Here is a 14577-nt window from a genome sequence, read left to right as displayed (position 1 = left end):
CTACAAAATTTCAAAAGTACAACATCTGTCTAAGCGATACATATATTCATCATGTACAATTCAAAATTTTCAAAAGTTAAATCAGTTCCCTTGACATAGTACCTAACTCGTAGTCGCTACTTGTTTTTCTTCTTTGGATCCTTTACCTGAGTGGTTAAAAGACAAGTACGTCTTATAACTTAACAAGTGCAAAGCCTTCATGGTAAGTACACAAGATAGGTTAACATAAAAAGATATAATTGACAAATGCAAAGTCCACATGATAAGTATGCAAGATAAGTTAACATAAAAGATATAATGAAAGAACTGTGAAAAGCGATGTCTTAATGAATGATGGAGCATGATCATCTATGAAATGCATAACATAACTGTATGCTAACTGTAGAAACACCTGTCAATAGTCCTCTCACCATGGACTTGACCGCACTACTCTTGAACATCATCATATCGACTATGATCAATATATTGTTAGAACTTAGGACCCACCGGGGTCGATGCCCATGCGCCAGACACCAGCAATTGACCTCACTACCCACCAATGGGGTTACAACCAACATTGTGTACACTCGTAGCGGATCTCATTCGCGCTTCTCCTCGCCGGCAGGTCAAACCGGTCCCCGTTTGCCACCTCAGGCCTAAGGCAGGTCAGACATACCCCTTCTTAACCTGGCCTCATCAATGGGAGTCAAATACACGGCTCATTTATCCACCCGGCTCAACGGTGAGGCATCCTAAGGTACCATTGGGGTTTAGGGTCTCTCAACCCAAGGGGCACATCATCCCCTACTATTTTCATATTTCCGGTGTCCATGATTCAATATCATCATCCTTATCGTAATACGGTCAATCCGTGATGTTGTAAAGAATTTGGTTACTATTTCTCATCATATATCATGCCATGAAATGCATAGTGATGCTAATGTCAAGTGACTCAAGGATAACTAGAACTCAATGTATATCAATATGTAGGGTGCAAGATTATTAAAGAGCCGCGTACCTGGGTAACCAATTCCTACATGATGCTGTCAACTTGTGGCCTCGTAACTTAGTGCTTTCAACCACAAAATACTTTTCTCTTCTTGTTTTAATCATGACTAATCGAATTGTAGTCTTTGTAATTTCTAAACTATGATACTTAATCATAATTTTAGTTATGACCCATTTTTATAAATTAACATCCCTTCTTATGTATGAATATCCTACTAACAATCTAATTGTATACTCCACGATTTGACCATTGCATTGTATTGGGTGATTTAGATGCCTAGTATGACTATGTAAGATAGTTATGAAATTGGGCCACAAATTCTTGTCATATAGGGTGACCTTAAGTTCAATACACAACAAAGTATTCATGGTGGGCTTATATGGGCTTTGGATTGGGCTTTGATGAGGAGAACATATAGTTATTGAGAGGCTCAAAATTTAGTTTCACCATATATGTATTATGTATATACACCCTGATCCATAGCTCAGGTGGTAAACTGAATGAAAGATACCTCATTTCAACACTTAGGTCTTGGTATGGATCCCTAGTGGGGGTGGCTAACAGTGAAGTGTGGACTAATAGTGAGGTGTACTAACCAGCTAACAAATATATATATATATAGGAAAAGGTTCTAAGTGGTCCAGCACATGGGGACTTCCCATGAGGTCAAGCTGTTGTGGGTCCAACATGATGCGTGTTGAACGCCTGCCCCAACAGTTAGACAACTGTGTGGACCCAGCGTGATGCGTGTCGAACATCTGCCCCATCAGTTAGATGCACCGTTACATGGTGGGCCTAGGGTTAAAAAATCAAGTCAACTAGTGACTTGTGTCAGGCACACCATATGCAAAGAACGAGGGGGTCACCCTTCATTAAAACATTCTTAATCATTTGTTGGGCCCACAAGGTGTGGTTCACGAATCCAGTCCATCCATTATGTGTGTCCCACTTGATTAAGAGGTCAGTCCAAGTTTCAGATGCATCCAAATATCAGGTGGGGCCTAGCGAGTGCTTTTATATGTTTTAACATGTCTTCACCTGATTTTAGATGGTGTGGGCCACCTGAGTTCCATTTACGGCTGATTTTTGGGATGACCCAATTTTTAAAGGAGACTCATCAAATGGACGGTGTAGATAGTCGACATACATCAAGGTGGGACCAGTGGTGGGACCCACCCTTCCTCCAGCGTCCAGAGGACGCTGACAGTAGCAGCGTCTGTTGTATATTTATTATTATTATTATTATTTTGTGGTTTCTCGGTGGTGGGGCCTACATCAGGACGATCTAACCCATCTACTGGGTCCTCTGGCTCGGGACGGGTCAAATGAGTCCAATATTCAGTATGTTTAAAGCATAGAAATATCATAGCAGGCCCTAACAGTTTATCATTATTGAAATAACCTTTTTAATGGTGTGGCCTAACAAAGATTTGGATTAACTTCATTTTTCAGCTCAAGGGTTAAGCTGAGCTGGAAAATTGAATGGATGGTGTGGATTAAGTACATACATCATGGGGGAGGGTGTCATAGTGGGCCTCACATCCATTTGCACAACGTCCAGAAAGGATGTCCCCTCTCTGAACAACGTCCAGAAAGGACGTCCCTTACCTCTCTCTCTCTCTCTCTATATGTGTGTGTGTGTGTGTGTGTGTGTGTGTGTGTGTGTATATATATATATATTTCCAACGGTGTCCACTGATAGACATCCAATCACTATTGTTTCAACAGTGCGGCCCACCCATACTTGGATCTCATCATCTTTGGACTCATGTTCTAAAATAATTTGGGAAAACGGATGGTAGGTGTGGATCTAACACATATACTTTGGTGTGGCCTTCTATGGGCCCATGCTTTTCATTTGTCTCCACGGTACAGTAACAATGATATTGGATGCTGCAACGTCATTGTATATACACATGTACACACACAATAGGTGTGGCGTGTGCAGATGTTGGACAAAACAGATACATCATGTGGGTCGTTGGGTGAACGTGTAGACAGGTTGAATGGCTGTGAGACATTAAGGTGGGACCATGGTTAGTGGATCCAACACAAACTCCAAATCAGGTTGATATTTGTGTTTTTCCATCATCTAACCCATTAACTACTACAACTGGTATGCTTGATGTGTGGTCTCCAAAATAGGGCCCACATCAATGAGCCCTACACCTACATCATATAGAGGGAAAGAAAGGAATCAAAGAGAAGGGAAATTGAAGGGGTTGTACTCACCTTAATGATCTATATGGATAGTTGAGATGGATGGAAGGGATGGAATTGATGGTTGAGATGGATGGAAGGGATGGAATTGATGGTTGAGATGGATGGAAGGGATGGGATTGATGGCCCACCAAGATCACTCCTCTCTCTCTCTAGTTGTAGAAAAAAATGGTGAAAATGCTAAGGGGTGGAGGGGTTTATGTAGAGAAATGGATAAGAATATGGTTAGGTTAGGCTAATGTGATTAATCTTAGCTTAGGCTAAGATTATGGGAATTTGTACATGATTAAAGGTGCATGGGATGGCATGGTGTGATGATGTCATGCATGAGATATGGTATGGAGAAGAGTTGACTTTGGGGTGTACATGAGAGAGGGAGGGGTATGAGTGTGTGACATCACACACATGGGTAGAGATTCTCTCACCCATGTATGATATGGTGCATGTGTGAGAGTATGTGTTGTGCACATGTTATATGGCGCCATGCGCACATGATACACCGACAATTCTTCACGGCGTATCTCACTAACAGAGCGTCGCACAGATGCACGGGTGGTACCTCCGCAATCGCTGCGATGTGGCGATCAATATGGAATAGGTTTCGAAGTCTTGGGGTTCCAGTCAGTCGGGTGTGTACTATGCACGACCAATCTAGGTCTAGCCAAAAGCGTTGATCATTGTGCACATAGCTATAGAAAATGGTATGGAATGGTCAGGGTGGTCATCATGGTATCGGTTTCAGTTATTTATGGTCGCATTACGAGGGGTGTACTATAAGGGGTTCTTTTGAGTATTTGAATTATTTATGTAGGCATTATCGAGTTTTATTTCAGAAGGTGAGTCTCACCTACTAACCAGTTGGTCATACTTATAGGATGGATCAGGTGTTATAAACCTTCACATGAAATTCTGCTTACAGAACCATCATTTCCTGTGGGCTGACCATCTTTCCCATTCAAGCTACCCCTAGGTAAAAGCCTAAATCTTCGAGGATCCAAATCTCCATAATTAGGTGAGCTCCCAAGACTTCCTAGCGCCTGAGCCTGTGCCAGGAGCTGCTGCTACTGTTGTGGTGTCAAAATCTGAAACTAGTTTGATAACTGTAGAAAAGGCTTCTATACTTGTGGCCTAAATTTTACCGTAGTTGGTCAATGCCCTGGGAAAATAGAAATAATTCAATGTCAGGAAAGATGTGCATATCCAAACTAAATACCAACACCAAAAACCCAAACTGCAAATGAATTTAGTATATGACTTACAGTTAAAGGCCAAACCTTTAATGGAAGACCACTGATACCTTGGTTCAACCTTGAATAGAAAGGCACAACAAATATATAAGGGAACTCTGCAAGAAAATTCCCAAATAACAAATCCTAATAATATAACCAATTTTCAAGTACTTATCAACATATTTCATTAACATAATGGACAAAAACATGCTCCTACGGACAATTAATTTTTAGCTACTTCTCACCATGCTTCATTAAAACAGTGCATAAGAAAACACATGTATGCACACAGAATTTCAAGCTTGGACAAAAAAGGGCAGAAGATGAGGACACGAGGAATGTATTCGCAAGTTCACTTCTGCATTACAATCTTACTCGATTTCTCCTCTTATTCTTTCAAAATAAAATGGCCCATCTTTCCAAGATTTTTTCCATGAAGAAAACATCATTTTACAAAGACAGGTAGGTGAAGAAAATGAGAAAGCTTTGACACCGTGGGTACTTTTTTGCCTATGAAACTTAGAACAAAATCCTTGGGCCACTCAATCGTGGTCCAGTGGATGCATATTCTCCTTGTAGAAGTTGCAAGAGCTGTGACTTTCTTAATGTCAAAAAGCTCGTGGTCCAGTGGGGTGCATAATCTCCTTGTAGAAGATACAACAACTGTGACTTTCTTGATGTCAGGGAAACTATGATTTTCAATTCGCCGCGAAGTCTTTGACCTCATCACAGACAAAAGGAAGCCTCAAAAGCTCAGATCTCTCACACGTGTTCTACATTAGCATGTATACCTGCATGTGGATCGGCAAGGGCGCAAGGGCGCATGGCCCCAGATGCATGTGCAATTAGCAAACCTCCCAAAGCCCAATTGTTAGATTCCAAAACAACCCGTACTCAATTTACTGCGATAACATGACTTTCTAAACATAAAACATCCCAGAACATGCATAAATTCATGTAAAATTTTCCTGAAATCAGAAAAATTAACACAACCTAAATTGGAAAGAAATCAACTTAGATTGGCTGTTAAAAAAAAAAACTTCTCAATAAGGTAACTGGCAAACCCAGCAAAACTTAGAAGCTATATTTGACTTGAATTTACAAAGAAACTAATTTAAACAGATCTTGGAACTCTATATTAGAAATTTTCAAGAACTCCAAGCCAAAGCCCAAACTGGAAACCTTCCTAATCATATCACTACCCAGCTCATTGGACCACAAGTTATAGTCTACATGTTAGAATACTTCCATCATGTTAGTCTATATGAGACGGATGGAGATGCAAGATGTAAGTTGTGGTCTACATGAGACGTCTCATCATGTTATAATGAGACGGTAGATTATAACAAGTTACATTCTATAATGAGACCGTCTCATGTAACTTTTTCAAGTATTCTATAACATGATGTAAGTATTCTATCATGTTATAGTCATCATGATAAGAATACTTCCATCATGTTATAGTCTACCCACCTTATTACGGAGTCCAGTTTGAAAATAAAGAAATGAAATGATCTGCGAGGAACCTACTAAATGGAGATGCAGGATGTAACTTGTAAAGCCTAGCACAATTAGTTATCTGGCCTGAAAACTCAGCTTAGTGAGACTTAGTATAACTCAGGCCTAGCCCAATTAGTTATCTGGCCTGAAAACCCAGCTTAGTGTGAGTTATAAGCCTTTAGGCTAAGCCTAAACCTGGCCAAGGTGGACTCAGGCTTGCCCTAGGGCAGTCAAGTCCAGTTGCACTTCTAGCTATAGTTTTGGGTTCTAGGAAGTAGCAACAGTACTACCTAAGTCTTAGATGGTGATGCTGCCTTCACGAGTTCCAACTAGTTTTTTACATGCATGCAATCATTAGAAAATACCAACATCTAGGTAGGGAAAATGTGAACCCATCATTTTTTTTTTCTTTTTGAACAAAGTTGCCAATCAAGTGTCAATAATTTCCTTAATTTATGTTATCAAGTACCTCACAGTCCCATTCATTTTATATGCTTTAGTTTTGGCTGGATTAGATTTTCGTTAGTCTGGTTCAATCGCATGTGTCATGTACCTCACAAATTTATTTACTAAATCTAAAGTGAAAACGAGGCCTTCTTTTCATTCCTCATTTTATCATATAAGCAAATGGTACAGTCTAGAATTCTCCTTTTTCATGGTTTAATTTTGATATTAAATAATTATTTTTCTTCATTGATATGAAGTGAGTAGGAAGTGGGCAATATATAAGCTTATTTTGTTTGTTGCATGAACTTAATGTAAGTAAATTATATGAACTTACTTATGAGTAACTAAAATGTACTTGTAAGTGTTCGAGGCCAAGCCACTCCTATTACTGAAGGGAGGCATTATGCAAGCAACAATACAAGCAGACATTAAGAAATGCAAGTTTCAACCCAACAACTAATCAACATCTTTTCATTAATCAGCACCAATTGAAGTAAACATAAGATGGTCAAAGGCTAATACCGCACTGTCGGTGCAAATAACAAGTCCATAACGTCCATCCCAAGAGCTACTCTCCACCTAATTTGCACAATTGAATAAAGCTACAGTTCCACCATAGCATGCATTTGTTGAATCAACTCCTTCGATGTCCATATTCCCCAATTCCTGTTTGTTATTCACATGAATAAGGGGACAATGCAATTCCATTATGAGAAAAATAAAAAACAAGAAGATGCTAACACTCCAGGATGAAAAAGTGCTCGAGTTTATGGGCCTTTTCAAGAACAGAAGGAACAATGAAATGTTACACTCGTTTTACTCTAAAGAACATGCATAGCCAAAGGAATTGGAAAAAAAAAACCTCAAAGATTTGCATCAGCCAAGTCTATATGGATTTGCTTGTCTATCACAGTCTCACTGCCCACTTCCAGGCGACCAATTTTTCTTGGGTTAATCCCATATTTCTCAAGAAGGGAAGTAACAACTATCAAGCTGAACAAAACCTTTTGTCAAGAATCAAATCTTAACACAATACACTGGCATCCAACTAGTCATGGGTCATGATAGGCTTTAACAAGTTATGTATCATTCAGAAGACCATAAACCTCAGTTAACTGGGAATAGCTCTCAGCAAAAATGGTCTACATGTGGACTATAGATACATTGTATTGTTATTGAGTGCATTTTTCCATGGAAATGTTAAAAGGTCAACGATTTGCAAGAGGTGTCTCTTGTTACCTAGGAAGCATTTAACAACTTTTATGAAATATTTCTATATCCATGATTTCTGAGTAAAACCTTGGAAATCAAAAACCATTTCTGAACCTACTTTTTTTGACAAATTGAGGAATGGTAGGTTTCCATGGAAGATATTTTCATTTCCAAGATTTTCAATGTTCCCAAACAAGATCTAACAGATTGGAGAACTCTCTTGTAAAATCATAAAAATGGTTTATTGCTTGCAACCTTTTCTGACTTTGGAGAAAAGTTCATATCTAGGCACTTGATAATGGATCATTTGGATTACAGTATAGAAGGAAATTGAGGATTGGAGAGTGGTCCACAACCTCATAGAAATGACTTCTTCCAACTTCGTACAAAAGGCCATGCAATCTTGCCCAAGTCCAATAGTGTATTTCCCTTTACTTGCACCATCATGATCCTCCAGAGCTTCCTATGGTTGCATGTGAAAAAAGACAATAGAAAGAATTTAATAGTAAATACTTTCACCATCACGATCCTCATGAGCTTCTTATGGTTGCACATGAGAAGGACTATAAAAAAATCAATGAAAAGTACAACAATTTAAAATATTCAAAGCACATGCCTACAACACCATTTGCATCATGCATGCATGAGAGAGAGAGAGAGAGAGAGAGAGAGAGAGAGAGAGAGAGAGTGAGAGAGAATTGGAAGAAGGATGATCTAATCAAATTCTCCTATACTCTCTCCTCTTTTCCTTTTGAAAATTGAACAACATTAGGGTGATGGTTTGCCACCATTTTCAAAATGGAAGCTGATCCAGTCTCCCTCTCTCCTCTCATGGTTTCTCTGTTTGGAAGATTATTACAAGGTAACGGTTGTAGCCAAGGATAGTTGCCAGTTCGTGGTACACAAAGGCAACATCTAGACCATTCATAAGGTGGGTCCCGTCGTGAGCATTCCATGGCCCAAAAGACCAGTCTGGTCCACTCATCATTGGACTCCATGTCTACATCACTACCATCAATCATTCCTGTATAACCACCCATTTTTACCTCAAACAACTGTATCAGGTCTTACCTTCCCAAACAGGGATTCCCACATACTATCCACATGCTAAATAGCCCAGATCTCTCTCTCTCTCTCTCTCTCTCTCTCTCTCTCTCTCTCTCTCTCTCTCTCACACACACACACACACACACACTTCAATTGACATGTAGGCCAGAAACCCCCTTTTCAATCTAATCCTCATGCAAAATAACCTCAGCATTTCTCTTCAGTAATTTCACTCTTTCTTAAACAGGACAAAAACAACAGAATCAACTAAATTTCAACGATTCACAATATAAATTAGAGAGACAGAGAGAAATTCAATGCAATGGCGCGTTTGGTAGCAAAAAATATCATGAAATTTCTCACGATTAATCAGTCTAATTTAGTGAAAAATGACATGATATTTCATAAAATTTCATGAATCAAAGAAACCCTGAAGCAAGAAAACAGCGCCAGTGAAATACATTGGTGGAATTTTAGAAAGAATAAAAGAATAAAAAAGAGGAATGAATGACTCTGAAGGCAACGAAAATAGATGCAGAAATCCAATTCCAATCTATTTGTAGGGGATACCAGATAAGCGAAAAATCCATCCCATGCAAGAAACAATTTTTGAAAGAGAAAGAGAAGAACCGTAGGAAGCAGTTACCTATTGAACGCATGTAGGGGGGAAGTAGATATCCATGGCGAGAATCCCGACGTCCTTTTGGGAATCCATTTCCCTCCCTAGAATAGAGAGAGAGAGAGAGAGAGAGAGAGAGAGAGAGAGCAGATCTTCTTCATGGCTAGTGAAGGATTGATGAGGTGCGTCTATGAAGGGTCCATCGCAGGACAGGACATGGAGATCGATGGAGGAAATCTAAGGGGCCGTTTGAATGTGGGCGCTCGATGGAAGATGAAAGAGGGAAAAGATGGGCGCTCGATGGATTTGGGATGGATTTGAAAATCCTCTTTCAAAAAAGATAACTCTTTGAAATCCGTATGCTGTGAGTTTTCCATTAAATAATAGCACAAACTCTATTAATGGTCATACATGCATGGGACTAATTTCTGGATGGTTCAGATTGTATTATATAATAAAAATTTATAAATATTTACCATTTACAACTAGAACGATTATTTGGATGGTCTGGATAACTCTATATCTTAACCACTATTGTTATGAACAAGTCACCACTATTTTATATTAAATACAAAACTCACGGTGAAAAATAGAAAAATAAAAATGGTAAATTAAGCTTTGAATCTAGTATGGCTCTGTGGGCCCCACCATGATCGATTTGTTTCATCCATGCCGTCCATTCATTTCTTAACATAATTTTATCATTTATACCAAAAAAATGAGCCTGAACTAAAGCTTGGATGGACCACACAATGCGAAAACAATAGTGAATTGGACGTTCACCATTAAAAAATTGGTTTCGCTGAAGGCTTATTTAGTTTTAGCTACAGCTAAAATCCGTAGCTATAACCGACGGCTAAAATCCGTAGCGAAAACATTCCAAGATCCGTCAACTTTGCCCTATTTTTTAGTAGTGATTACTATTTTCGCATGTGCATGTATTTTCTATTGTGAGTCCTGCTCTGTAGGTTATTAGGACTATTTGTCTCATGATTTTATATTATTATTATTATTATTATTATTATTATCATTGTTACTACCTATACACACTGTTATTTATTTATCTTTTATTTATTTATTTATTTATTATTATTATTATCATGCCTATTTGTAAGATGTGGGCTACTCATTGTGCATCATTTAGATACATACCCTAATATTATGGTTACTTTGCATCAAAGTGGGCCACACCACATGAATTTTTAGTTTCTAAATGACAGTTTAGTGAGCATTCAAACAATCCAGTGATTGGATTGACCGACATTAAATTTTCAATTACCATTGGGATCTTAAAGAACGTTTAGGTGTAATCTAGGAGTCAAATATGGGGATAGATGATCTGGTTTGTGTTTTCCAAGGATAGATAATCCAATGAGATGTTGTAACTTGATGAATGGTGGATCTTGTGACTTTGATCCCTAATTTACTTAATATGGTTTAATTGTACTAAATAGGTGTATTTTGAAATATTATTATGATCCAGATTCTAAAGTAGGATCTTTATTTATTTATTTATTTATTTAAATACAGGGTCAATTTAATCATGTTGAGGCCGTTAAATGGACAGATCGATCTCAAATCTTACGATTGTGTAGTAAGTAGTCATAGTCCAAATTCAGATGGTTGAAAGGTCATTAAGGATCTAGGGCATATTGAACTAAACTCTTAAAGGTCTTGTTGTCATAGTCAAAATCAAATGGTTAAGATGGATAGATTGAGGGCGACTGTTCAAGTAAGCTAGGTTAGCATTCATACTAAGTTAGGTTACACGGTAATACCCGATAATGAAAAGTACGAGGTGTTACAAGGTCTCTCTCACCAACACGGGGCAAGATGAATAGAATCGGCCTAACACTGCGGTCTTCCCCAAGGGAGTCGACACTGACAATCTCTTGTGGGTGGACTTTAATGGTAAATTGGTAGAACGGCAAAAGTCCTCAGACATGAAGGAATGAGATGCACTAGAATCAAACAAAACTCGAGCGATGCACACAGAGATGGGAAGAATACCCTCAATGACTCCTCTAGAGGACTGCGGGTCCTGCTGAGCCTTGTAAAATCTAGCATGAGCTAGCTGGGGATGTGCTTGTCCCCTCTAAGGCTGGTGCTGCTACTGTTGTCGCGGTGATGGCCTATACTGCTGCCTCTGCTGCTACTGGGGCCTCGGCGACTGAGGTGGTTGCGGTCGCTGCTGCTATAGTGGAGGCTGCTGTGGTCCTCTCGGCTGCTGCTGTTAAGGGCGAGGACACTCCCAGATACGGTAACCCGTCTCACCGCGCCCAAAAAAGACACCTGTAAACTGCTTTGGAGGTGGTACTGGGGGTGCTGCTAGTGCTTGGAAGGTTGGGTGGCCTGTGCACCTCTGCCATGGTCGACGCTTATAGGAGCCACCGAAGGGGGCCTGCCTCTTCCGGTCTCTCCTCTGATCATGGTCACTCTGTGTGCCAGCCCACTCAGTCTTATAAACCAGGGCCCTCTGAACAACCTCCTTGAAGGTCTGAAGCATATGACCACTAATACGGCCTCTGAGTCCATAACGCAAGTTGTTCTCAAAACGGCGGGCCTTACGCCCCTCATCATCAACTAAGTATGTCTTAAATCTAGAAATCATGACAAAGCGAGCCGTGTACTGAGCCACGATCATATCTCCTTGCACTAGAGTCTCGAACTCCATCGTATGCTGCTGACGAATGTGGTCAGGAAAGAATTGCCGGTCAAACCTGTCCACAAAGTCCTCCCATGTCCAAACGAAATCAGGACTTGCAGCACGGGCGACGGAAGCCCACCAATGCTCAGCCTCAACCTCAAGTACATACACTGCCAATGGGACCCGCTGCTAGGTCGTACATCTTATGGTCTCAAACATCTTCTCCATTCAGGAGCGCCACCTCTTTACTGCAGTCGGATTGAGCTCTCCTTGGAATCGCGGGGGATTGAGTAAAAGGAAGTCTCACAATAAGGTGCCCATGTGCTCCTGCTCCAGGGTCTCAACGGGGCACCTACCCTGTCCCTGGAGGGCAGCTGTCACATCCTAAAGCATTTGCTATAACTGATTGACACCAACTAGCAGGGTAGGGGCTGCACTGCTCTTGGATGGACGCGACGGATCTGAAGGAATGTCAGGCGTGAGAACATGAGGCTCAGGTGGGGGAACGGAAACTGCAGGTGGTGGAGCGGGAATTGCTTGGGCACCTCGGGTGCCTCGCCTAGGTGGCATGGTCTACAGAAAAGAACAAAGGTGCCTATTAGCCTTGAGAACCCTTGAAGGCTCAGACGTTAGGGAACTAAACCAGAAGGTTACGCACTCAGGACCTACTCATCCTAAGTTCATAGTAGATACTTGATGTCGTCCTGAGTTATTCCCAAGTTATGCTCTGATGCCAATTTCTGTCATGCCTCATACTCAGAAACTGGGCTCATAAAATTCCTGATTGCTGAATCCGATGCCGATAGCCTTCATAGTACCCCATTCTCGGCTCCTGGCACCCATATCCTGGGATCCTACAAGGAGGATTTCCAACATACATTTATCTCGTAAGAAGCATAACCATAAGCATAACCACAACAACTACAACCAGAAACATCACCACATCCACTATACTAAAAAACTTTAAGTATAAAGTATAAGGGAAATACAATATCAATATAAAAAACTCCAGAAGACAGCTGCACACTCCAATCTCAATGCTTTTGTAGCGTCCTAGCGTCACCTGCAAGCAACGATCGTGCATAAGCTTATAAAAAGCTTAGAGGGTGGTGTAAGTGTGTGTGCAAGGTAAGTGCCAAGCATGCAATATTAGAGTAATGCGAAAACATGCCGACATTCTCATAAATGCTATCAGCCATACCAAGGCTATGCAATGTAAGGCCTACATGGCCAAAATATCATATACAAAATGCAACTTAAGCATACCAGTCCTCCTCAAGGACCATAAATCAGTACAACTCATATCTGGAATATCATGGGGGTCTAGTACACTCCAAACCAGATTGCTACCCCATCGCACGTAATAAGGTGAGTGGAAGAGACCTCACTATCCGCCTCACCAGTAGTCTACCAATACTTACCCGGCACGTTGATAATAGACCCATTCCTCGAGCTAGTCAAACTTAGCCTAGCTTTGCCCCCTCCTCTTAGGTGGGTAAGGCTGCACCCCCTTCTAACCAACCATGACATAGTGGGAAGCACGACCTTCTGGTATTCGAAACTCAGCGCTCATGCATCTACTCGATCTAGACATTGGAGCAACCTCTTTGTACCATAATGGTTTAGGGAATTTCACCCAGGGACATCTTCGCACCCCATATAGAGAAAAAGATTTCTGGTGTCCAATCCTGCCATCCACGATATGCTTGTGGAGGCTACGACCCTGATGTCGCTAAGACGTACAATAGTCATGTCACACAATGCGAGATGCATGAATCACACTATCCAGTCATGCAACAATCATGTGCATACCATGCGCTCATGTGGGCAACTCTGCCTATCAGGGAGTCCCATAAACAATCTGCCCAATAGCATATGCTGTGATTAGTCACTCCTCGAATTAAGCATACATATGATGCGTATGGGGATGCATCATGAAGCATACTAATCAAGTTGTACGATGATGAACTTGACTCATAACAAGGATGGGCTTAGATGACCTACTCATATCAATAATGGGCCTAACAATTATGGGGGCCCAAAGGTTTGGGTTTAGCCCAATAAAGTGAGATGAGAATGGGCCCAACAACGGGCCCTAGGGAGAGTTATAACGTGGACATTAAACCATTATTGCTCTTATAACGTGGACATTTAACCACCATTGCTCTCAAGGCATAGCCCATTATAATACCAACTAGAAAGATGAATGGGCATCATAAACAGCATGGTAGAATCACATATCACAATTAGGCCTCATATACATCACATTGGGCCTCACACAAGGGCCTCACATACATCACATTAGGCCACATAAAAGGGCCTCACATGCATCGCATTGGGCCTCTATGAGGCATATATCCTAGTCCGTACCATTTCTTAGACTCCCACAATCCTCCCTGTCGAATTTCGGCACCCCACAACCTATAATCGGCATTTGCGGGCGACCCTGGGATGCACCCTGTCAACCTGAGTCGATTTGACCTGAGACTTGTACCCTACCAACCGTGCCGTCACTGGGGTTTTAATGTCGTGACTTGCGCACCGATACGATACCCAGGCCAAGAGTTATGTGCCCATGTTCATCTTTAGGAAAACGCCACTCATTGCGAAACCCAAGAGAATCTCTACCAAACATCACATTAATCAATCAATCACTAGTCAAGTACAA

The 14577-nt window shown here is 40.8% G+C and overlaps 1 long non-coding RNA gene across 1 annotated transcript; it reads right to left on the bottom strand.

Annotated features, from left to right (window-relative positions):
- Positions 1-6937: 6937 nt before the first annotated feature.
- LOC131256292 (uncharacterized) lies at positions 6938-9573 on the bottom strand. The gene is made up of 4 exons (XR_009176726.1): positions 9290-9573; positions 7953-8059; positions 7247-7377; positions 6938-7050 (listed from the first exon to the last, which is right to left on the bottom strand). It is a non-coding gene; the product is annotated as an uncharacterized LOC131256292 (long non-coding RNA).
- Between the last annotated feature and the right edge of the window lie 5004 nt (positions 9574-14577).

This window comes from Magnolia sinica, chromosome 9, assembly GCF_029962835.1.
Source record: "Magnolia sinica isolate HGM2019 chromosome 9, MsV1, whole genome shotgun sequence".
NCBI lineage: Eukaryota > Viridiplantae > Streptophyta > Magnoliopsida > Magnoliales > Magnoliaceae > Magnolia > Magnolia sinica.
Note: the sequence above shows the minus strand (reverse complement) of the source record. Positions and strands in the feature narration are given on the sequence as shown.